The 24209-nt window shown below is 36.4% G+C and overlaps 1 protein-coding gene and 1 pseudogene across 8 annotated transcripts in view; both read left to right on the top strand.

Moving 5' to 3' along the window:
• The window catches only part of LOC144281984 (BEN domain-containing protein 5), a 1369676-nt gene that overhangs the window by 308819 nt on the left and 1036648 nt on the right, over window positions 1-24209 (top strand). The window lies entirely within an intron of this gene.
• On the top strand, window positions 15786-16587 carry LOC144281557 (V-type proton ATPase subunit e 1 pseudogene; annotated as a pseudogene).

The following is a 24209-nucleotide window of genomic DNA, read 5'->3' on the forward strand; positions in this document are numbered from 1 at the left end:
AGAACTTTACATCCAAACTCAACTGAATACACATTCTTCTCAAGTGTACATGGAACTTTCTCCAGAATAAACCACATACTGGGTCACAAATCGGGTCTGAACCAATACCAAAAGATTGGGTTTGTCCCCTGCATATTCTTAGACCATAATGCCTTAAAATTAGAACTAAATCACAATAAGACGTTTGGAAGGACCTGAAACACGTGGAGGTTAAGGACCATCCTGCTAAAACATGAAAGGGTCAACCAGGAAATTAAGGAAAAATTAAAAAGATTCATGGAAACTAATGAGAATGAAGATACAACCGTTCAAAATCTTTGGGATGCAGCAAAAGCAGTCCTAAGGGAGAAATACATCGCAATACAAGCATCCATTCAAAAACTGGAAAGAGCTCAAATACAAAAGCTAACCTTACACATAAAGGAGCTAGAGAAAAAACAGCAGATATATCCTACACCCAGGAGAAGAAGAGAGTTAATTAAGATTCGAGCAGAACTCAACAAAATCGAGACCAGAGGAACTGTGGAACAGATCAACAAAACCAGGAGTTGGTTCTTTGAAAGAATTAATAAGATAGATAAACCATTAGCCAGCCTTATTAAAAAGAAGAGAGAGAAGACTCAAATTAATAAAATCATGAATGAGAAAGGAGAGATCACTACCAACACCAAGGAAATACAAACGATTTTAAAAAAATATTATGAATAGCTATATGCCAATAAATTAGGCAATCTAGAAGAAATGGATGCATTCCTGGAAAGCCACAAACTACCAAAACTGGAACAGGAAGAAATAGAAAACCTGAACAGGCCAATAACCATAGCGGAAATAGAAGCAGTCATCAAAAACCTCCCAAGACACAAAAGTCCAGGGCCAGATGGCTTCCCAGGGGAATTCTATCAAACGTTTAAAGAAGAAACCATACCTATTCTACTAAAGCTGTTTGGAAAGATAGAAAGAGATGGAATACTTCCAAATTCGTTCTATGAGGCCAGCATCGCCTTCATTCCAAAACCAGACAAAGACCCCACCAAAAAGGAGAATTATAGACCAATATCCCTGATGAACATGGATGCAAAAATTCTCAACAAGATACTAGCCAATAGGATCCAAGAGTATTTAAGAAAATTATTCACCATGACCAAGTAGGATTTATCCCCGGGACACAAGACTGGTTCAACACTCGTAAAACACTCAATGTGATTCATCATATCAGCAAGAGAAAAACCAAGAACCATATGATCCTCTCATCAGATGCAGAGAAAGCATTTGACAAAATACAGCATCCATTCCTGATCAAAACTCTTCAGAGTGTAGGGATAGAGGGAACATTCCTCAACATCTTAAAAGCCATCTACGAAAAGCCCACAGCAAATATCATTCTCAATGGGGAAGCACTGGGAGCCTTTCCCCTAAGATCAGGAACAAGACAGGGATGTCCACTCTCACCACTGCTATTCAACATAGTACTGGAAGTCCTAGCCTCAGCAGTCAGGCAACAGAAAGACATTAAAGGCATTCAAATTGGCAAAGAAGAAGTCAAACTCTCCCTCTTCACCGATGACATGATACTCTACATAGAAAACCCAAAAGCCTCCACCCCAAGATTGCTAGAACTCGTACAGCAATTTGGCAGCGTGGCAGGATACAAAATCAATGCCCAGAAATCAATGGCATTTCTATACACTAACAATGAGATAGAAGAAAGAGAAATTAAGGAGTCAATCCCATTTACAGTTGCACCCAAAAGCATAAGATACCTAGGAATAAACCTAACCAAAGAGGTAAAGTATCTATACCCTAAAAAATATAGAACACTTCTGAAAGAAATTGAGGAAGACACAAAGAGATGGAAAAATATTCCATGCTCATGGATTGGCAGAATTAATATTGTGAAAATGTCAATGTTACCCAGGGAAATTTACACGTTTAATGCAATCCCTATCAAAATACCATGGATTTTCTTCAGAGAGTTAGAACAAATTATTTTAAGATTTGTGTGGAATCAGAAAAAAACCCGAATAGCCAGGGGAATTTTAAAAAAGAAAACCATATCTGGGGGCATCACAATGCCAGATTTCAGGTTGTACTACAAAGCTGTGGTCATCAAGACACTGTGGTACTGGCACAAAAACAGACACATAGATCAATGGAACAGAATAGAGAACCCAGAAGTGGACCCTGAACTTTATGGTCAACTAATATTTGATAAAGGAGGAAAGACTATCCATTGGAAGAAAGACAGTCTCTTCAATAAATGGTTCTGGGAAAATTGGACATCCACATGCACAAGAATGAAACTAGACCACTCTCTTTCACCATACACAGAGATAAACTCAAAATGGATGAAAGATCTAAATGTGAGACAAGATTCCATCAAAACCCTAGAGGAGAACACAGGCAACACCCTTTTTGAACTCAGCCACAGTAACTTCTTGCAAGATACATCCACGAAGGCAAAAGAAACAAAAGCAAAAATGAACTATTGGGACTTCATCAAGATAAGAAGCTTTTGCACAGCAAAGGATACAGTCAACAAAACTAAAAGACAACCTACAGAATGGGAGAAGATATTTGCAAATGACATATCAGATAAAGAGGTAGTTTCCAAGATCTATAAAGAACTTCTTAAACTCAACACCAAAGAAACAAACAACCCAATCATGAAATGGGCAAAAGACATGAAGAGAAATCTCACAGAGGAAGACATAGATATGGTCAACACACACATGAGAAAATGCTCTGCATCACTTGCCATCAGGGAAATACAAATCAGAACCACAATGAGATACCACCTCACACCAGTGAGAATGGGGAAAATTAACAAGGCAGGAAACAACAAATGTTGGAGAGGATGCGGAGAAAAGGGAACCCTCTTACACTGTTGGTGGGAATGTGAACTGGTGCAGCCACTCTGGAAAACTGTGTGGAGGTTCCTCAAACAGTTAAAAATATACCTGTCCTACGACCCAGCAATTGCACTGTTGGGGATTTACCCCAAAGATTCAGATGCAATGAAGCGCCGGGACACCTGCACCCCGATGTTTATAGCAGCAATGTCCACAATAGCCAAACTGTGGAAGGAGCCTCGGTGTCCATCGAAAGATGAATGGATAAAGAAGATGTGGTTTATGTATACAATGGAATATTACTCAGCCATTAGAAATGACAAATACCCACCATTTGCTTCAACATGGATGGAACTGGAGGGTATTATGCTGAGTGAAGTAAGTCAATCGGAGAAGGACAAACAATGTATGTTCTCATTCATTTGGGGAATATAAATAATAGTGAAAGGGAATATAAGGGAAGGGAAAAGAAATGTGTGGGAAATATCAGAAAGGGAGACAGAACATAAAGACTCCTAACTCTCGGAAACAAACTAGGGGTGGTGGAAGGGGAGGAGGGCGGGGGTGGAGGTGAATGGGTGACGGGCACTGAGGGGGGCAGTTGATGGGATGAGCCCTGGGTGTTATTCTGTATGTTGGTAAATTGAACACCAATAAAAAAATTAATTTATTAAAAAAATTATAAGTGGTCTGAGTATGCTAATGAAAAGCTAGAAATTGATAGTGCTAAAAAAACTGGACTGTTTACAAAATTGTATACTGTCACTTCTAATATAATAGTATAGTTTGGTGGAAAACAATGGAAATACATACGATGAAAACACCAATCTGACGAAACCAGGAATGGATATTACTAATATCAAAGAGAATAGACTTGAGAGCAAAAAAAAAAAATAATCTAAGAGGGACTTTACATAATGACAGAAATGTTATTTAACCATGAAGACAATAAATTTGTATGCATGAAACAACAGAGCTGCAGATAGTATGAAGCAAAAACTGATGGAACGAAAAAAAGAAATGCAACTTACCATACAACATAGATAAATTTGTTAGATGCAGTTTTAGCAGTGCTGAGAGGAAAATTTATAGTACTAAAATGCTTATGTTAGAAGAAAAAGTCTAAAATCAATAATATAAACTGCTACCTTGAAGAATTCTAAAGAAGAGTGAAATGAACCTAAGGCAAGCAAAAAGTCAGAAAGTTCTAATAGATCAAAGCAATATTAGGTGAAAAGAGAATACCAGTAAAGAAAATCAATATAACAAAAGCTGGTTCTTTGGAAGGGAGAAAAGAAAGGATAAAAAAAAAACCCTTTATCTTGTAAGAGTGAGAAAGAAATAGATAGGAGACACAAATTATTAACATCAAGAATAAAATACAGGATATCCCCATAGACCCTGAAGACAACAAGACGATGATAAAGCAGTAAACAGAACTCTACACACATATATTTTGCAAGTTAGATGAAATGGAGCAATTCCTTGAAATCTACAAACCTCTATACTTGGTAAATATTAAATCTATAATTTGAATAGTTTTATAACTATTCCAAAAATTTAATTTGTAATTGGAAAAAAAAAAACGTAAAAAGAAATCTACAGGCCCAAAAGATTTCACTGAAGAGTTCTACCAAATGTTTAAAGAATTGCAATTCTACACTGTCACTTCCAGAAAATATAGGAGGTAGATACACTTTTCAACTAAGTTTATAAAGTCAGTGTTACTCTGATATTAAATATGAGTAAAAGAGTAAAAACAATACAAAGCAAAACTGTAGACTCATGTCCATCTAGAATGTTGATGCAAAAATTATATATTGGCAAAGATAATTCAGTAATATGGGAAAAGAATTACACATTTTGACCAAATGGTTTACTTCACTGATGAAAGATTAGTTCACTATTCAAAAATTAAGGATTGAGGAGACTTTTGAAAAAGGCTGCCCAAGTTACAGGATTTTGGCAAAAGTCACAAGACGTGAGGACTTCTACAAGGTGGCAGTGTAGGATGATCCTGAACTCCCCTACTCCCATGGACACATCAAACCTACAGCTATTTATGGATCATTACTTTCAGAAAAAGATCTGAAAATTAGATGAACTACTTTTCCACAAGAAAGGATACAAAAACTACTTCAAGATGGGTAGATGAGGCAGAGATATGTTCTTTCCAAAAGCCCCATCCCCAGCATGGACCACATAATAGAAATGGAATCTCAAGAGTTTGGGACTTATCCTGGAGGAGCAAGGGGTAGATGCCCCACATCAAGTATCCAGTCTCCTGGAATGTGCACCAGAAGGACAAGCCTCCAGAACCTCTGGCTTAGAAAACCAACAAAGCTGATATCTAAGACATCAAAGTGCTATAAAAAACTGAGATTTCCAGGGGACCCTGGGTGGCTCAGTCAGTTGAGTGTGTCTGACTGTTGGTTTCAGCTTGGATCATGATCTCAGGGTCATGAGATCAAGCCCCACTTTGGGGCTCTGTGCTCAGCATAGAGACTGTTTGAGATTCCCTCCATCATCCTCTCCCTCCCACTCTGCCCTTTCCTGCTCATAATCTTTCTCTCTCAAATAAAACAAAACAAAACAAAACAAAACAAAAAAAACAAAAACTCCCTGAGATTTCCCCTTTTAATGGGTTCATATGTGATCTCACTTGTCTAGAGACCCAGTGCAGAAACAGCAGTTTGAAAAGTATTTAGATTACTTGTCATTGAGGGAGATTCATTTGCTAATCTAAAAGCATAATAGTGGAGGGGCAGGGGACAGTTGAAACTCTCCTCAGAGATGAAAGCTCTGGCAGAAACCATTTTTGCACCTTCTGTGTACCTTGTTATCCATCCTTGGGTAAGGACGGTTGTGGAATCCTACCAATGTGCTAAGACAAGCAGGGGCAAGTGGTCTGTGGCACTATCCCATTGACTTGCTGAAGCCAGATAGCACAAGTGCGTGTCTCCTCCCTTGCAACCTGGCTGTGGCACATGAGCACAGATGGATAGGGCATTCTCATCTCTAGCTATGGTTGATGAGTGCAGGCAGTTGTAATTCTTTCCCCCTCCTTTACTGGGGCTGGTGAGTGTGAATGGTTGTCATTTTCTAGCTCTCAACCTAAAACTGGCGTGAGTGCACAGACAAGGCACTCCTGCTTCATTCCTGAAGCCTGCAGTTGCACATAATTAAGACATTATCCTACTGCCTTTGAGCATGCTTGCTCCTCTGCACTGTCACTCTTTTAGCTGCCTAGCTAACATGAGTGGGCATGGAAAATCCACAAAGGGAATGCCTTTTGATCTCCTGAGCTTGCTGGCCAAGGGAGCTGGCTTTCCTGAGCTCCATGGGAATGTAGCAATTGGAAAAACAGTTCTTGGCCACATACCATCCCCAGGGAATTCACAGACAGCAGTGTAAACACCAATCTTCCTGTGAAAAAGACCTATTTACTTAGCTTGGGGGTTCAAGAGGAGGGACAAGCTTCAGATATCCCACAAATTTAGAGGCTAAGAAGGTGCTCCCAGACAATGTAAACAGGGAGACACCGTCCTTGCTCACCAACTTGGCCTTGTTACAGCTTGAAAAGACTTGTATACTTACCTGGAGCCCTAATTTTTGCAACTGTTACCCAAGGGATACTTCCAGATCTCTTTATCTGGATGCCAAGATGATTTATGATTGCAGTTGCAAGGCACTATATGTTTCATACTTTAATAGATATTGCCTAGGTTCTGGGTTCTAGTCTGCAACTGGGTGCTTAATAAGATTCCTCCCCCTTGAACACTGACAGGTACACCCTCAACAATGGGGGCATATCAGAATAAATCAGATTGTTTAGATAATCACAGAGGCTTGAGAGATACCAAGAACTAGGGTAGGGGAAAATTAGACGTTTCACCATCTATGCAAGTTCCACTCCTTCAAAGATGAAAAATGTAACAGTTTTTGTACATAAAAATGAAAACAAGGAGTCAAGCAAATTGAGGGAACAGAGAAATATGTTAAAATGAGAGAACAAGAAAAAAAAAAACTCAGAAAAAGATTTTAATAATATGGAGATAACTAATCTACCTGAAATTGAAATCAAAATTATGGTCATAAAGTTGCTTACTGAACTTGGGATTACTGTTGGAAGAACACAGAATTTTAACAAAGAGATAGAAAATATAAGAAAGTACTAAACCGAAGTCACAGAGCTGAAGTATACAATAACTGAACTGAAAACCACACTAGAGGGGTTCAATAGCAGACAAAAGAGTTTGCCAATGAGCTGGAAGACAAAGCATCACAACACACCCAGTTAGCACAGCACAAAGAGAAAAATAATTTTTTTTCTTTTTTTTTTTTTTTGAGAAAAATAATTTTTTAAAAAATGAAGAAAAGAGACATTTGGGACAATATCAGGTGGAATCACATTCACATTATAGGGGTCCCAGAAGGAGAAGAGAAAGATAAAAGGTCCAAGATTTACTTGAAGAAATAGTGGTTGAAACTTTCCTTTTCTGGGGAAAGAACTAGATACCCAGGTTCAGAAAAGTCCAGGGAGTTCAAAATAAAATGAACCCCAAGAGATCGACATCAAGACACATTATCATTAAAGTGTTAAAAGTTAAAGAATCTTAAAAGCAACAAGAGAAAAGCAACTTGTTATGTGCAAGGGAAACTCCATAAAGGTTATTGGATTTTTTAAGCAGAGACTTTGCTAAGGGTCCCCAGACTGCATTTGAATTCAAGACTACAATATTAACTCTTGACAAAATTGCTAGCCTATCAGCCTACCCTGCAGATTTCAGAATTGCCAGTCTGCTAATAATCATGTGAGCCAATTTCTTAAAAATTTGTCTCTCTGTATTTCTTTATTTCTCTCTATAAAAATACAAATACCTTGAAATATATATCGAAATTCTACCTGTTGTATATTGAATATATAAATCTTCATGTATCCTATTGGTTCTTATTATCTGGAGAACCCTGACTAATATATACTTTGATATTAAGCCTTTTCAACAGATAGCACTAGAACGTTTGGATATTTATAGACAAAAAAGAACCTTGACAAAATCATTATATCTTATACAAAATTATGGATCATAGATTTAAATGTAAGATGTAAATGTAAAAATTCAGAAAACATCATTGGGGCTTGATGAAGAGTTACAAGATAATGACATCAAAAGAACAACCTATAAAAGAAAATAAAGCTGGACTTTGTGAAAATTAGTAACTTTTACTATGCCAGTGATCTTATTAAGATGATGGAAGAAAAATTTCCAGATTGGGAAAAAATATTTGCAAAATACATATCTGACAGAAGGGCCCTGTTTTAGTCTGGGTTTCCACAGTAACAGAATGAATAGAGTCTGTGTCTGTGATATATAACAAGAGAGAGAAAGAGATTAGTATATATGTGTATATATAATAAAGTGTATATTGTGCATATGTGGATATATATGTGTGTGTATGTATTTTAGAGAATTGGCTCACATGATTTTAGAAGCTTGCTGCAGAATGGGCCATCAGATTGGAGGCCCAGGGATGAGCTACTGTTTAAGTCCAAAAGCAGTCAGTTGACAGAGTTTTTTGTTTCTCAGGTGAGGCCATTCTTTGTTTCATTAAGGCCTTTAACTGACTGGCTGTGGCTCCCCACTTTATGGAGGCTGATTTACTTTACTCAGAGTTCACCCATTCGAATGTTAATCTGATCCAAAAACACTTCCAGGGAAATATCTGGAATAATTTTGACTAAATATTTGGCTGCCATGACCGAGCCAAGTTGATGCTTCAAGTTAAGTACAATAGGTTATATCTAGAGTGTTTAAATAACTCTTAATATTGAATAGTAAAAACAAACAAAAAGGAGGCAAAAAACCTGAAGAGACATTTCACTAAAGAGTATACACATATGAAAATAACACTATCATTAGGGAAATGCAGATTAAGACCGCAATGAATTATCACTAAATATCTACTAGAACAGCTAGAGTAAAACATAGTAGGATATAGAAAAACTAGATAGCCATTCTGGAAAACTGCTTGGCAGTTTCTTAAGAAATTAAACATGCAACTATCATATGACCCAGCAGTTGCTTTCCTGAAATTTCTGTCAGCAAGTGAAAACTTTATGTTCACTCAAAAATAACTACATGAATGTTTCTAGCACTGTTATTTTTAAAGTAGTGCTTTAAAAATATAATGGTGCTATAAAAATTATAATATTTGTTTATAATAGCTGCAAACTGGAAAAAAATGAAAAATCTCTTAATAGGTTAATGGGAAAATGAACTGTTACATCTATATTATAGAATAATATTTGGCATGAAAAAGGAATAAATATTACTGATATATGCCACAACTTGGATGGACCTCAAGGGCATTGTAGAACATGGAAAAATGTCCCCCAATATCAAAAATTTATGTCCTGAATGATGCCACTTACATTTTTGAATGACAAAGCTATTGATAGAGAAAACAGATTAGTGATTGCCAGAGGTTACGGTAGTATGAAAGAGAACCTGTGGGTGATAGAGTAGTTCTGTATCTTGATTGCAATGGTGGTTACATTAATATATGTATGTGACAAAAGGGCACAGGACCTTACACACTGTATCAATGTCAATTTTGTGGTTTTGATATTATTATAATTATGTAAGGTATAGCTGTTGGGGGAAGGTGAGTGAAGAGTTTATGGACTTCTCTGTACTATCATTGCAACTTTCTGAGAACCTATAATTATTTCAAAATAAGAAATAAAACAAAAACCAAATAATCCAGAGATTGCAGTATGCTTCAACATTTATGGATATATCAGTAGGTGTCATTTCAACTCAAGCTTTAATTTTACCTTTTACTTGGCCCCAGCCTCTTTACCAAAGGAGATTACAGAACATTTGTTTTAAGAAGATTCATTCTTTACCCTAAATAAACTCAGTTTCTTCAGTGAACTAATAAATTCAATCCTACAATTGATAGGATGCTTGTAGTCTTTAGTGATTGATGCAGCATTCCTCATCAACGAGGAGAGAATTTGAAAGGAGTACATGTTCTGTGTCATCTTAAGCTTAAGAAGTCAATGGTGCTTTTTAAATATTACCCAGAACAAATAATGGAAACAGGAATACAAGAAAGCTCAGGGTGTGAAGTGGACTGGGAACTAAAAGTCAGATAGTAAGTTCTAGCCCCTGTTCAATCACTAGCTAACTTTGGATCTTGGACTAGTCATTTTGCTTCATTGGGATATACTAATGTGAAAGAACTATATAATAATACCTCTAAATTTACTTAAAGTTCTAAAACTCTAGTAGTCAATTTGTTTATTAGCAAAGTTAGGACATGTTAAAATGTATGAACTACAAACCTGAATCTCAGTGCCAACCACAAAAATATTTTAAAATAGATTCTTCTGTGAATCTACTGCCTTCTTCCCAGGTCCTCCTCAGAGTATCCCTATCCCTTATCTTATCCCTAAGATAAGTCATTTTACCTTTCTGGATCTTTGCTTACTCATCTATTAAATACAAATAATAATCCTTAGTATGCTTTTCACTCAGGATTATTATGTACATCAAATGAGATAACAAACAGAAATGCTTTGTAAACCAGCCAATGCTACAGCTGTGTAGAGTTTATTATTAGTGGTAATACTCACAGCTAACTTGCAGTTACGAAACTTTGGTCCCTAGCTAGATCTGCCACTAATATGAGGTAGGACTTTGTGTATATTTCAGTTTCTTAATCTGTGAAATTAAGTGGTTCATTGAAATGAGTGATTCTGAACTGGAAGGTATATGCACCCTGGAGGATGCTTTTCAAATCTTATTTCTTTCACGAGTGTTTGCTATATACTGTCTTCCCTCAGGAGATACAATTGTAATGTTAAGAATCATTGCTACAGTAATCTATAGACTGGCCCATTTCTTGGATAGGGCAACTGCGATGCCCTCTCCAGGCCTTTTGTTTGAGGTAAGATGTGAACTCCATGGGGATAGGCTTACTACTATTTCCTGATATTTAAATTTAAAATTGCCTTTTTAAATGATTCTTCCAAGTTGATCATGAAACATACCAACAACGCAGCCTCCTTTCATGAACAGTGTTCTCAGCTGGCCGTCTTGAAATGGCCTGCCTGAGAATGTCCTCTCTCTTTGGTGGAAAACAGAATGAAAATCAATGTAATAGATGATCCATAGGGACTTCAATTTGCACACTTCAGACATGAAACTTAAAATCTCTGAGACATTTAAAAGCATTTTAGTTGTCAATAATTTTTAATTCTAGTTTCAGCAATGCCTATTGCTTAAGGAAAGCTAATATCCAGGTGTTCTAATTTCTTATCTTGGTGTAGCTATCACTCAAATGTCAAAAGCTCATTATAAATGTCAAACAAAATCAGTATGGAGTAAGGAAGATCATGATATTAACTGCATGTGCTGTACTTTTGTTGTGACTTGACATCTTGTTTTCTTACTGCTTGACATATTTTCATTGTATCAAGTTGTGATTAAGCAAATCTCACAGTGACACCTCACTATCTTTCAAAGACTGTAATTGTATCATTTAATGATGATTTAGTTCTTTTTTTTTGGAAAATAGTAGTTTGCAGATGTAGATAGGTAGGCTGTTACCAGGTAATGATTTTTTTTTCTGTCTCATCAGCCTGAAGAAATGCTAAACTAAGGATTGTTGAAAATTTATATATATATATATACACACACACACACACACACACACACACATATATGTGTGTGTGTGTGTGTATGTATATATGTGTATATATGTATATATATGTCTTTTTCTCCACAGGGCCCACCTTTATTAAGAGGAGATATGGCAAGCATGGGCTGGGGAGTTGGGAAGGTTGAACTGAAGCTCTGATTTTGTTTTTGATCCATCCTGGGAGAGAAGAGAGAATAGATTTTTTTTAATTATTATTTTTCAAGTTTTTATTTAAATTAGATAATATACAGTGTAATCAGTTTCAGACGTAGAATTTAATGATTCATCACTTATACACAACACCAGGTGTTCTTCACAAGTGTCCTCTTTAATACATATCACCTGTTTAACCAATCCCCCTGCCCTCCTCCCCTCCAGTAACCATCAATTTTTTCTCTATAAAGAGTCTGTTTTCTGATTTGCTTCCCTTTTATCCCTCTCTATGTTCATTTGTTTTGTTTCTTAAATTCCATATACTCATATGTGAAATACCATATGATCTAGAGGAGAACACAGGCAGCAACCATATGAAATCATATGGTATTTGTCTTTCTCTACTTATTTCACTTAGCGTAATAGCTTCTAGCTCCATTCACATCATTGCAAATGGCAAGATTTCATTCTTTTTATGGCTGAGTAATATTCCATTGTATATATATACTATATCGTTTTTATCCATTCATCAGTCAATGGACATTTGGGCTCTTTCCATAATTTGGTTATTGTTGTTAATGCAGCAGCATTATAAACATAATAATAATAAATAAATCAGTATTTTTGTGTCATTGGGTAAATACATAGTAGTGCAAGAGATGGATCCTAGTAACCTCCTGAGGAACCTCCATACTGTTTTCCAGAGTGGCTGCACAGTTTGCATTCCCACCAACAATGTAAGAAGTTTCTCCTTTCTCTGCATCCTCACCAATACCTGTTGTTTACATGTTGTTAATTTTAAACATTCTGATTGGTGTGAGGTGGTATCTCATTGTAGTTTTGATTTGTATTTCCTGGATGATTAATGATGTTGATTATCTTTTCATGCATCCATTAGCCATCTGTATGTTTTCTTTGGAAAAAGTTCTATAGAGTCTTCTGCCCATTTATTACCTTGACTATTTGTTTTGAAGAATTGAGTTTTACAAATTCCTTATAGATTTTGGATACTAACCCTTTAAGAGACATGTTATTTACACATATCTTCTCCCATTTCTGTAGGTTGCCCTTTAGTTTTGTTTCCTTCACTGCAGAAGCTTTTTATCTTGATGAAACCCCAGTAGTTTATTTTTGCTTTTGTTTCCCCTGCCTCAGGAGCCATATCTAGTAAGAAGTTGCTATGTCAAAGAGGTTGCTGCCTGTGTTCTCTAGATTTTGATGGTTTCCTTTTTCACACTTCCATCTTCCATCCATTTTGAATTAATTTTTATGTACGGTATAAGAAGGTGGTCTAGTTTCATTCTTTTGCATGTTGCTGTTCATTTTTCCCAGCACCATTTGTTGAAGAGACTGTCTTTTTTTTCCATTGGATATCTTTTCCATTGGATGTTCTTTCCCAGATTGATTTGACCATCTAGTTGTGAGTTCATTTCTGGATTTTCTAATCTGTTTCATTGATCTATTTGTCTGTTTTTGTTCTAGTTCCATACTGTCTTGATCCTACAGTTTGTAATGTAACTTAAAGTCCAGAATTGTGATGTCTCCTGCTTTGCTTTTCTTTTTAAAATTTGTTTTGGCTATTCAGGGTCTTTTGTGGTTCCATTCAAATTTTAGAATTGTTTCTCCAGCTTTTTGAAAACTGCTGGTTTTATTTTGACAGAGATTGCATTGAATGTGTAGATTGCTTTGGGTAGCATAGATACTTTAATAACATTTGTTCTTCTAATCTCATGAGTATGAAATGTTTTTCCATCTCTTTGGGTCATCTTTAATTTCTTTCATCAGTATTTCAGAGTACAGATCTTTTACCTTTGGTTAGCTTTATTTCTAGGTTTCTTATGGTTTTTGGTGCAGGTGTAAATGGAATCCATTTCTCGTTTTTTTTTTGTTTTGTTTTTTTTTGTTTTTCCTTTCGACTGCTTCATTATTAGTGTATAGAAATGCAACAGATTTCTGTACATAGATTTTGTATCCTCCAACTTTGCTGAATTTTGCTGTATCAGTTCTAATAGTATTTTTATGGAGTCTTTTGGGTTTTCTATATAAAGAATCATGTACTCTGCAAATAGTAGATGTTTCATTTCTTCCTTGCCTATTTGGATGCCCTTTATTTCTTTGTGTAGTCTGAATCCTGAGGATAGGATTTGCAGTACTTTGTTAAATAACAGTGGTGAGAGTGGACATCCCTGTCTTGTTCTGACCATAGATGAAAAGTTCTTATTCCCCGCCTCCCCTTGAGGATGATATTAGCTATGGGTTTATCATATAAATCCTTTTTGATATTGAGATATGTTCCTTCTATCTCTACATTGTTAATGGTTTTTTATCATAAATGGATATTGCAATTTGTCAAATGCTTTGTTTGGATCTGTTGGAGAAGATCATATGGTTCTTATCCTTTCTTTTATTAAGTGGGTATCATGTTAATTGATTTGTGAATATTGAACCATCCCTGCAGCCCAGGAATAAGTCTAACCTGATTGTGGTGAATGGTTCTGTTAATGTACTGTTAGATTCGATCTGCTAGTATCTTGTTGAGAATTTTTGCATCCATGTTCATCAAGAATATTGGCCTGTAGTTCTTTTTTTTTTTTTTTGGCTGAGTGTTTGGTTTTAGAATCAGGTTAATGCTAGCCTCAGTGAATGAGTTTGAAAAGTTTGCCTTCCATTTCTTTATTTTTGGATAGTTTAAGAAGAATAGTTATTAATTCTTCTTTAAATGTCTCGTAGAGTTCCCCTGGGAAGCCATCTCATCCTGAACTTTTGTTTGTTGGGAATTTTTTTTTGAAGATTTTATTTTATTTATTCATGAGAGATACACACACACAAAGAGGCAGAGACACAGGCAGAGGGAGAAGCAGGCCCCATGCAGGGAACCCGACATGGGATTCAATCCCAGGTTTCCAGGATCAGGCTCTGGGCTGAAAGCAGCACTAAACCTCTGAGCCACCCGGACTGCCCCTGTTGGGAAGTTTTTGATTACTGATTTGATTTCTTTTGTTATCAGTCTGTTCAAGTTTTCTGTTTTTTTATGTTTCTACTTTTGGTAGTTTATATGTTTTTAGAAATTGGACCATTTCTTCCAGATTTTCTAATTTGAAGGCATATAATTTTTCATAATAGTGTCCTATAATCTTTTGTATTTCTGTTCTATTGGCTGTGATCTTTCCATCCTAAATTGTCATTTTGTTTATTTGTTTCCTTTCTCTCTTCTTTTATAAAGTCTGGCTGGGGGTTTATCAATTTTATTACTTATTTTCAAAGAACCAGTTACTGGTTTCATTTATCTGTTCAGCTGCTTTTTTAGTTTCTATGCCATTTGTTTCAGCTTTACTATTTATTATTTCCCTTCTTCTAACATCCTGTGTCTTTGATTGGAGCATTTAGTCCATTTACATTCAGAGTAATTATTGATAGATATGTATTTACTGCCATTTTATTGCTTTTTTCTGGTCATTGTTTCTGGACATATTCTCTGTTGCTTTCTAGTCTTTGTCACTTTTGGTCTTTTCTTCCCCCTCAAAGAGTCTCTTTTAATATTTCTTGCAGTGTTGGCTTAGTATTCATGAACTCCTTTAGTTTTTGGGAAACTCTTTATCTCTCCCTTTTTTCTTTAAAGATTTTATTTATTTTTTTGAGAGAGGGAGAGAGAGGGAGAGAGAGAGAGCGAGCACACAAGTCCCACCAAGTAGGGAGCCTGATGCGAAACTCTATCCCAGGATTCTGGTATTATGACCTGAGCTGAAGGCAAATGCTTGACTGACTGAGCCACTCAGGTGCTCTTTATCTCTCATCATATTCTGAGTGATAGCCTTGCTGGATAGAGTACTCTTTGCTGCAGATTTTTCCCATTCACCACATTGAATATATCATGCCACTCTCTCCTGGGTTGCCAAATTTCTGTGGAGAGATCTACTGCTAACCTGTGTCTTCCCTTGTAACTTAGGGATTTTTTCTGTCTTGCTGCTTCTAGGATCTTTTTTCTTAATCACTATATTTTGCAAAATAACTACAATAAGTCTTAGTTTTTGCCTACTTTTATTGATTTTAATAAGAATTTTCTGTGCCAACACTTCCGGGTGGGACCGAAGAGAGGCTGCTGGGCATGGGTTCGCAGCTCCGTGGCAACCATGGCCTGTAACGGCCTCACCGTGCCTCTCATCGTGATGAGCACGTTCTGGGGCTTCGTCGGCTTCTGCGTGCCCTGGTTCATACCTAAGGGTCCCAACCGGGGAGTTACCATCACCATGTTCACTTTGCTACTATCTCTTTTGGCTGATTGCAATTCTGGCCCAACTCAACCCTCTCTTTGGACCACAGTTGAAAAATGAAACCATCTGGTACCTCAAGTATCATTGGCCTTGAGGAGGAAGACCTGCTCTCCAGCGCTCATTGAGGTCATGAAGAGAATTCCTCTAGATGCAAAATCAACTCCAAACCCAGAACGCCTTCTTTGACTTGCCTATTTTGGCCATCAGCTGCCTTAAACATTCACACCATATTTGAATATCTTCTACAATGCAGTATTTTTTCTTGTTGCCTATTTTTTACATTTTGATGAATTATGTGCCCACTTAACCTAAACTGTGCTGACTCCGTAAAATGTTTATGCACTCTGCTGAGATAGAGGGTGCTATTCTTCTGAGAAATACATTGCTCTCTCCTTGGAACCTGTGAATTTGAAGATGACTCCTGCCTGGTTACAACATGGGGATCAGCAAAGTGTTTAAAAACTGTCACAAGACAAGGCAGTCAATAGGAAAGCATGTTCAGAGGGAATATCTGTCCCAACAGAATTACACTAAAGTATATTTTCAGGATGACTTTCTTATTTCTGCCATCTACTGGAATAAATTATTTTTCAGCTTTCTGTGGAAAAAAAAAAAGAATTTTCTGTGCTCCTGGATGTGATTTCCTTCCTGAGATTAGGGAAGTTTCAACTATAATTTCCTCAAATAACCCTTTTCCCTCCTTTTCTCTCTCTCTCCTTCTACTGAGACTCTTGTGATATGACTAGTATTGTGTTTGATGGAATCATTAAGTTCCCTAAGTGTATGCTCGTGATACATCATTCTACCTTCTCTCCTTTGTTCAGCTTCATTATTTTCCATAATCCTGTCTTCTGTTACTTATTTGTTCCACTGTTCTTTCATCCTTGTGGTCAATACATCCAGTCCATTTCAAATCTGTTATTGCATTTTTCATTTCTCGTGATTGTTTTTGAACTGTTTTATCTCTACAGTAATGTTCTCCCTGAAGTCTTCCATGCTTTTCTTATGATTGTTGTTTTAAATTCCACATCAGGCATATGACTTATATCTGTTTCAATTAGATCTCTGGCCACGATCCTTTCTTATTCTTTCCTGTATTCCTTCATCTTGGCATTTTGTGTAGATTTCTGTCTTCTTCTGTGTGTTAGACAACCCTGTTATGTTTCCCGTTCCTGAGAGTAATTGTTTTATGAAGAACAGGTCATATAATGTCCAGAGCCTGATGGTTCAGGTGCATGTCTCTCGTGCATGCTGTGTGCACTCCACTGTTGTGTTTTGGCTGCTTTATCCTGTAGGACAGTTGTCTGCAGAGGTTCTCCTTGCCTGCAGTGGGCAGTGTTTTGACTTTGGCCAGAGTGTGGTGAGTCTTAAGTAGGTATGTTCTGGTCTGCTGGTTTCAAGAGACCTGATGCTATTTCCACTAGAACTGAAGCTTTGCAGAACTCTATGGTCAGTAGATATGGTAGGATGGGGTTTGTGTGGTCTTCTGGGGAAGGGACCTGCTGTGCTGGTCATTAGGCACACTTCCCAGATAAAAGCAGTACCAGCAGAGCACAGTGGTGGGACTTCGTGAAAGTAGTGAGACAGCCAGTGTTGGCACTGTGCTGTTTATTGAAGCATGTTTATGCTGAGTCGTTGCATATGGTAGGAAGGGTATGGGGGGGGGGGAGGGAAATGGTACCAGCCAGCTCATTTGTCCCTGGAGAGGTGTCCCTGTACTTACTATTCTCAGGCAAACACTCAGAAGAACAAATAATGTACCTGAGTGTGTCCCAGGCATTTTTCAGATCTCAATTGTCACACTGTCTCACACTGTTTGCCTGCCAGGAGCAACACTGTGCACTTTGGACTCTATCACAGCCAATCCTGCTGACTTTTAAAACACCAAAAATATTTATGGACACGTGTGTCAGGTAGCTGCGCTGATCTTCTGGGGGAGGATCTTACTGTGCTGGTAGGGATGGAGGTTTGACCAAGAAGGGCAGCAGTGGCAGAATGCTGTGACATAGGGTTTGGATCAAGTAGGCTTTATGCTAGGCCTTTTAAAGCAGATGCCTTTAATCATAGGAGATTTTCAACAAATACAGGTACTTGTTTAGCCTCAATTTCCACCTAAAAGTAAAAGAGTTAGATGAGAAGATGTCTTAGTACCCTCTAAGGCTTATGGTATTCTACGAATTTCTTTTTTTAGTTTTATTTATTTAAATTCCAGTTAGTTAATTTACAGTTCTAATATTAGTTTCAGGTGTACAATTTAGTGATTCAACACTTACATGGAATACCCAGTGCTCATCAAAATAGATACACTCCTCAATCCCCCTGCACCTATTTAACCCATACCTCTACTCACCTTCCCTCTGGTAGCGATCAATTTGTTCACTATAGTTATGAGTATGTTTCTTGGTTTGACTCTGTATTTCCCTAAGATTCCCAATAGATTTCTTGTTTTCTTTTTTTCTCAATAGATTTATAAAAATGGAAAGCTGCCTCCCATTTTATGGATCCTTATAAATCACTAATGGTTTTGCTTTATATTCCACCTATGAGAGCTTCATGACCAGTAATGGAAACAGTCTTGGGCTACACATACTTATGCTTCTGCTGCAAAGAGTTGTCCCTCCTCCTGAAATTCTTTTCTGTTCCTTCTTGTCAGGTGATCATTCTGATGATCATTGATAAGTCTCCATTCAATTGCTAGCTCAAGATACCTTTTTTTTTTTTTTTTACTTCCATTCCAGAAGAATTAGGCATTTATTCTTTTCCATTGCATTTTACAAGTCTTAACACAATGGGTCATATTTATGTTTTTATACCTGTATCTCTCACTGTACTATGGGCTCTGTGTTAGAGGCAGATGCTATTTTATTCATTTTAGTGTCAACAGCAGTCAACAGAATACTTGGCTAAACTAGGTGCTCTGCAAATATCTGCTGAGTAATTTTGATGTTTATTGATTTCTGAAAAGAAATCCCTTTAAATTTGATAGGAAGATAGAAATTATAGTTAGAGTAATATTTAAGTCATGACTTACTCCAAGTCATTGGAATTATATTAAGGAAAATGATACCTCAGAAGCTAGAGGCTGTGTCATAGACTATTAAATCCTATAGAAATGAGTGTTGAAATTAACTATATGAACTGGAGTAGGTGGTGAACTTTTTGTCTTTTTTAAAGTCAGTAGCAATGTTCCAGCTTTCATTACTTATTTTAGAAATGTATATCTTTTATTTTAACTTCTTAGTTTCTAGCTGAAGCTCTGCCAACTATCTTGATCTTAAAAAGTCATCAATTTGGTTTCATCAATTCTATAGTATTTTTTCTTTTTTATTGATTTTCAGTCTGATCTTTTGTATTTTCTGTCTTCTGTTTACTTTGTTTTTGATTTGCTATTCTTTTCTAACTTCCTAAAGTAAATTAGATTATTGATTTTAGATTTCTTATTTTGTAATAAACGTTTTTTACAATTTTATTGAGGTATAATTGACAAAATTATAAGACATTTAAAGTGTACAACTCAGTGATTTGATGTACATATGTTGTGAAAGTCTTCCTTCCACTGGGTTAATTTAAAAAGCATTTTAAGCTATAAATTTTATTTTAAGGACTGGTTTAGCTGCATTATGTATTATTTTTATTGTTTAAAACGCCTCGATTCCTGTAAGTCATCTCTGTGTTTTCATTGCTTAGCTGTCAGCCAATGAGTTGTACATTAATTGTTCTCAAATACATCCCAGCCCTTAAGGCTTGCAACATCTTGCAAATAGTTTAGTGTAAGGGTTGGGGGTGGGGAGTCCATTCACAGTTACAGGTAGTTCTCAAGTCTGTCTTGGCTTTTATTTCTTGCTAGACTGTCTCAGGTCTCCTAATCCGTACTCATAATTTATAAGGAAGCCAAAGAGGGATTTGTGGCAAGTTTATTTCAGACTTTCAATGGCTTATTCATTTCCAGGATCTCTTTAAATGTCTACTGTTCCATGATAGCCACAGTTGGAGCTGAAACCTCAAATAAGCTAGGTTTTTTTTCCCCCATTTGTTTTTCACCAAGTTCACCACTTTTATCTGACAAAGCTGTAGCCTTTTAAAATTGTGTCCCAAATCATTTCTACCTCTCTGGTTGCAAAGCTGCTGGTTTTTGTTGTCATCCCACAGTGATAAAACAATTATAGTTTCATCTGTGGAACTGGGGAGTGGAATAGGAGCATTCCAAGAACAAGGCTGCCAAATTCTTACCCAAAGCTCTAAAAGTTTTTCAAGAATAAATGCTTCTCATTTTGTTGGCTGCCTTTGCCTAGCTTCCAGATACTGGAAATTATTGTTTTGGACAACTTTGTTTAGTTTTGTACTTTTTTTTTTCCATTTTAAAATAGATTTATTACTATCTTTTTGGACAAAAAATATAAATTAAAAATGACTGTTTCCTCTTGGCCATATTACATGCAATGTGGTCAAATCTGTCTAATACTTAAAAATAAGAAAGGTCATGGAAGAGATAAAAGCAAAATTCCAAGAAGTTCAGCTCAAAAGTTAACCTCACATTGCTTAGTTTAATGCATCCATATTTATCTGTTGTAGAATTTCTTTCATTTAAATTGTGATCTTTCTCAGTCACTTTTAATGTCACTTTATAAATTGCTAAGGTTTTAAAAAATTTATATTAAATTAGCCAACTTATAGTACGCACTTATTTTAAGATGTAGTGTTCAATAATTTATCAGTTGTGTATAACACTCAAGTGCTCATCATATCATGTACCCTCCTTAATGCTCATCACCTAATTATCCCATGCCCCTCCCACCTCTCCTCCAGCAACTCTCAGTTTGTTTCCCATAATTCAGAGTCTCTCATTTTTTTTCTCCTTCTCTGATGACTTCCAATTCAGTTTTCCCTCCCTTACCCTATGGTCCTCTGCACTGTTTCTTATATTCCACATATGAGTGAAACCATGTGATAATTGTCTTTCTCTAATTGACTTATTTCTCTCAGCATAATACCCTCCAGTTCCATCTATGTTGATGTAAATGGTAAGTATTCATCCTTTCTGATGGCTGAGTAATGTTCCATTGTATATTATAAATACCACATCTTTTTTATCCATTCTTCTGTCAATGGACATCTTGACTTTTTCCACAGTTTGAGTATTGTGGACCTTGTTGCTATGAACATGGAGGTGCAGGTGCCCCTTCGGATCACTACCGGGAAATTAAAGAAGAGTTTAAAAATTTATGGAAATGAATGAAGATGAAAACATCACTGGTCAAAACCTTTGGATACAGCAAAGGTGATCCTAAGAGGGAAGTACATTAAATAGAAGCCTTTCTCGAAAAAATAGAAAAATCTTGAACATATAAGCTAACCTTACGCCTAAAGGAACTGGAGAAAGAATAGCAAATAAAGCCTAAACCAATCAGGAGAAGATAAACAGTAAAGATTAGAGCAGAAATCAATGAAAAGGAAACCAAAAGAATAGTAGAACAGATCAATGAAACTAGAAACAATTAATTAGATAGATAAACCCCTAGCCAGATGTATCAAAAAATAGAGAAAGGATCCAAATTAATAACATCATGAATGAAAGAGGAGAGATCACAAACAACACCAAAGAAATACAAACAATTTTAAGAAATTATTATGAGCAACTGTATGCCAACTAATTAGGCAATCTGGAAGAAATGGAGGCATTCCTAGAAACTTATGAACTGCCAAAACTCAAACAGGAAGAAATGGAAAATCTGAACAGACCCATAACCAGCAAGGAAATTGAAAAAGTAATCAACAACTTTTTGAAAAATAAGAGTCCAGGGTCTGAAGACTTCCCAGGGGAATTTTACATTTAAAGAAGAACTAATACATATTCTTCTGAGGATGTTTCAAACAATAGAAATGGAAGGAAAACTTCCACACATGTTCTATGAGGCCAGCATTACCTTGATCCCAAAACCAGACAAAGACCCCATTAAAGGGAGAATTACAGGCCAATATCCCTGAAGAACACAGATGCCAAAATTTTCACCAAGATACTAGCTTAATAGGATCCTGCAGTACATTAAAAGAATTATTCACCATGACCAAGTGGGATTTATTCCTGTGCTGCATGGTTTGTTCAATGTCTGCAAATCAATTAATGAGATACATCACATTAATAAAAGAAAGGACAAGAGCTATATGGTCTTCTCAATTGATACAGAAAAAGCATTTGACAAAATACAACATCCTTTCTTGATTAAAACTCTCCACAGTGTAGAGATAGAGAGAATATACCTCATAAAGATCATAAAAGCCATCTAAGGAAAGCCCACAGCAAGTATCATTCTTAATAGGGAGAAACAGAGCCTTTCTTGTAAGGAACACAATAGGGATACCCACTCTCACTACTGTTGTTCAACATAGTCCTAGCCTCAGCAATCAGACAACAAAAAAGAAATAAAAGGCATTCATATTGGCAGAGAAGAAGCCAAACTCTCAATCTTCACTCTCTACTTTATGTGGAAAACCCAAAAAACCACACCCCCAAATTGCTAGAACTCATACAGGAATTCAGCAAAATAGCAGAATATGAAATCAATGCACAGAAAGCAGTTGCATTTCTATACACTAATAATGAGACAGAAGAAAGAGAAAGTAAGGAATCGATCCTGTTACTATTGCATCAAAAACCATAGGCTCTCTAGGAATAAATGTAACCAAAGAGGTAAAGTATCTGTACTCTAAAAACTATAGAACACTTATGAAAGAAACTGAGGAAGACACAAAGAGATGGAAAAACATTCCATGGCCATGGATTGGAAGAATAAATATTGTTAAAATGTCTGCTACCCCAAGTGATCTACACATTAAATGCAATCCATATCAAAATGCCATCACCATTTTTCACCGAGCTGGAACAAATAATCCTAAAATTTGTACGGAACCAGAAATGACCCCTATTTGGGGACAAACTTATGTTGGAAAAGAAAACCAAACATGGTAGCATCACAGTACAAGACTTCAAGGGATATTGCAAAGCTATAATCTTCAAGACAGTATGGTACTAGCACAAAAACAGACATGTAGATCAATGGAACACAAGAACACAAGACAGACCCTCAAACTCTGTGGTCAACTAATCTTTGACAAAGCAGGAAAGAATATCCAAAGGAAAAAAGTCTCTTCAAGAAATTGCTAGGAAAATTGAACAGCCACATGTGGAAGAATCAAACTGTACCTTTTGTTACACCATATACCATGCAAGCTGGTGCAGCCACTCTGGACAAAAGTGTAGAGGTTCCTCAAGAAGCTAAAAATAGAGCTACTCTATGACTCAGATATTCCACTACTAGGTATTTACTCCAAAGATACAAACGTACTTTTTTTTTTTTAGAGAGATGATTCATTTACCTCTTCATAGTGCCATATCCAGAAATCTTTCCTATAGCACTTAAATGCAAATAATTGCTATAGATAAGAGCAGCACTGGTCCCTATATATTCCTGTATTTTATAATGCTCTTAGCTTCCTTAGCTTGCAATCTTTTATCTCCCCCCTTTCCCAGGAAGATAGAGCAGTATATTGAAAAGAGAAAAAGCCTTGGAGTTTGATATATCTTAACAAAAGTTGTATATTTCTGGGCAATTTCATTCCTCTGAATTTCAGTTTATAAACTGAATTATCTGTAAATTAAATTATCCGTAAAGTGGGTATGATAAGACTTACCTCATGGAGAAGATAAAATGAAATATATTCAGAGTACTTAGTACAGTGTCTCACATGTGGTAGATAAGCAGTCAATGACTGTTTTCTCTAGTCTTTCCTCTCTTTGTCTCTTGTTGCATTTCTTGCAGCATGTAGATTCAGCAAAATGCCATTTATAATTCAGAGAACACTGTTCTCAAGAACAGTTAAATGAACAATAAAGCTGATTTCTTTCCAATGAATATTAATATAGAAATACAATACCATCCTCTGAATTTGAAGGTTTTGGGCCAATGGTCATATGGATTAACCCACACTCTAGCCTTTGAACTTTTCACCATAGGAGTTGAAAAGTTTTTTCAATGCAAATGATATCATGCCAATTACCAGCTTTAATTCAGCCCTCAGGATAAAGCCCAAGCACCTCAAATTAACATGCAGGTTCCTTCCTCCATGAGTTGGCCTCTCTGTACCTTTCTACCTTAGTTTTCCCTCCTCACACTAAGTTTTAACCATTTTGTAATACATTTATTTCTCTTACTATGCCAGGCATTTTGTC

The sequence above is a fragment of the Canis aureus genome, chromosome 13, assembly GCF_053574225.1.
Source record: "Canis aureus isolate CA01 chromosome 13, VMU_Caureus_v.1.0, whole genome shotgun sequence".
Lineage (NCBI taxonomy): Eukaryota > Metazoa > Chordata > Mammalia > Carnivora > Canidae > Canis > Canis aureus.